At 31.8% G+C, this 2,464-nt stretch overlaps 1 long non-coding RNA gene across 1 annotated transcript; it reads right to left on the bottom strand.

Moving 5' to 3' along the window:
- Window positions 1-1,484: 1,484 nt before the first annotated feature.
- On the bottom strand, window positions 1,485-2,277 carry LOC115888311. Its single transcript, XR_004051233.1, has 3 exons — window positions 2,218-2,277; window positions 1,616-1,696; window positions 1,485-1,559 (listed from the first exon to the last, which is right to left on the bottom strand). It is a non-coding gene; the product is annotated as an uncharacterized LOC115888311 (long non-coding RNA).
- Window positions 2,278-2,464: the final 187 nt, after the last annotated feature.

The following is a 2,464-nucleotide window of genomic DNA, read 5'->3' as shown; positions in this document are numbered from 1 at the left end:
GGTGTCTGGAGCTCACTTGTCAAAACATGATGGTGAAAACCGCATATCGATATCTGTTACCGTTTCGGAGTTACGGGGTGTTTTTCAAAAATATGCATTTTTAAAAAATCGCTGTAACTTTTTTGCTATGGAAAATTTTGTATTTTTATGAAAACATTTCCAAAGCACCTTTTTACGTAGAATTTAATGGTTTAAGTATAATATTTTTAAAATTAATAATTTAAGAGTTATCAACAGAAAAATTAATTTTTTATTTGGGACACCCTCTATATTTTTAATTAACTGAAAAGAATTAAAATTACCTTTCCAAAAATATAGCACACTTGATATTTTGTTATAATCCCCTTCGAAATACAGAATTTTTAAAAGTTCGCCACTTTTAACTAGTAGGCTTTGGACCCCTTATTGATGATATTCCCTTAATGGAACTCGAAAACATAATTTTCCAGCAAGACGGCGCACCGCCTCTGAACGCTGAAGTTATTAGCAAATTTTTGCAGCCAATTTCAAGAACATTTGAATAGATCCAAGCCGTTGGCCAAGATCCCAGCCGTTGGCCGTCGAGGCCGCCTGACTTGGTGCCCATGGATCTAATCCTATGGATATATTTGCGGAAGAATAAAGGTTCCTTATTCTTCCGTATAATCTAGACAAGGATTAGAAATACTTAGCAGTTATGAGAGGGTATCTTTCACCACGTCTGAGTTAATGAATTCCGCGAGAAATGTTCAAAAACTGCCCCGTTTGTCCATAACAGAAGATGGTCGATATGTCGAACACTTGTAGCAAAATCTCATATCTTAGTTTGCTATTTATTTTTGTTGTTATTAGATATAGTTTAAATGTGTTGAAGTTGGTTAAATATATTTTAAATTGTTATAAAATTGCATCTTTCATAGCAAATATTTTTTTCGTTTTTATTGATTCTCACAGCTAGAATTTTTTTGCATTAAGCCGGTGCCGTTCAAAAGCCTACTTATTTAAAGCGGGCGAATTTTTATATACTCTATATCTCGAAGAGGAATCGAGCAAAATATCAAGTGTGTTATATTTTTGGAAAGATAATTTTAAATTCTTTTCAATTAATTAAAAATATATAGGGTGTCCCATATAAAAAATCAAATTTTCTGTTGATAATTCTTAAATTGTTAATTTTAAAAAAATTATACTTTAACCATTAAATTCTACGTAAAAAGTAACTTTGGAAATGTTTTCATAAAAATACAAAATTTTCCATAGCAAAAAAGTTACACCGATTTGTTAAAAATGCATATTTTTGAAAAACACCCCGTAACTCCGAAACGATAACAGATATCGATATGTGGTTTTCACCATCATGTTTTTGACAAAAATTGAGCTCCAGACACCGATATTAGTTTTTGTCTAAAAGCGTCGAATTTGACCCACCCTGTACACCTTGTCGTACGCCTAGCGTGTATGTACCGCCTTGGTTTCAATTATTTATTTCTTAAACTATTGCTTACCACTGGCCTTAAATCAGGATGTATCAGAATGTATCCATTATTGGATACAATAAATCCATAACCATTTACACCCAACTGAAACATAAGTACTATTTATTATTAAAATATTACACAGCATTGTTTTTACATACCCGGTAAGGTAGCATCAGTCTTTGAATGTACTCAATTGGGACATCAGTTCCTGCCACCCCCAGTAGATTTGCAACTCTTTCCTAAAATTAATATAAAGTAATTATTAGATAATATACGTACATACAAATGTCAGATTTTTCTCTATTTTTGCTATATTTTGCTTTTTAGATACAAAAAAACTAGCTATAATTAATTAATATACAAATATAGATTCTACTTTTTTAGTTTAATTATTCAGATATCAAAGCTGGTTTTAGTAATATTTTTTTGTCGGAAACTGTTTTGAAATGTTGCGAATAGACATTCCAGGACAGTTTTCGAAATAGTAAAAACAATAATATAGAATATAATAATCAGTACAAAACATATTTCTTTAACAACTCTGTTCTAAACTAACATCTATACAATAGAGCTAATATAACTAGACGCCTCTAAAGGTCGCACTACACGCTGGCTTCTGTCGTCTATGTTCTAATCCTAAACAGCGACCTGTCAAATGACACGAATCTAGGTAAGGATAACCACACACCACTGCTGGCCTAAAAACTCACTAAAGTCCCTAAAATAATGTTACACAGACTGTCCTTTCCGTGCTTTTTACCTCTCTGGTCACCGTTATCCATAGGGCTTCATTAATTTGTTTTTGTTCGGTTATGTTCTGGAGATAGAAACGGTGGTTGTGTTGAATGTTTATAAGAAAGTACAAGAATGGATTAATTACAAACAATAGTGGCTTGAAACAGTTGCTTTACGGTTCAATTTTGTTTAATTACTTTTTACTTCATTATTATTTCAGAATTCTAGGATACATAAATACAAAAACATCTAACAAAAAGGAAGACACAACA

The sequence above is a fragment of the Sitophilus oryzae genome, unplaced genomic scaffold (genome assembly GCF_002938485.1).
Source record: "Sitophilus oryzae breed Bouriz unplaced genomic scaffold, Soryzae_2.0 scaffold_721_pilon_pilon, whole genome shotgun sequence".
Classification (NCBI taxonomy): domain Eukaryota; kingdom Metazoa; phylum Arthropoda; class Insecta; order Coleoptera; family Curculionidae; genus Sitophilus; species Sitophilus oryzae.
Note: the sequence above shows the minus strand (reverse complement) of the source record. Positions and strands in the feature narration are given on the sequence as shown.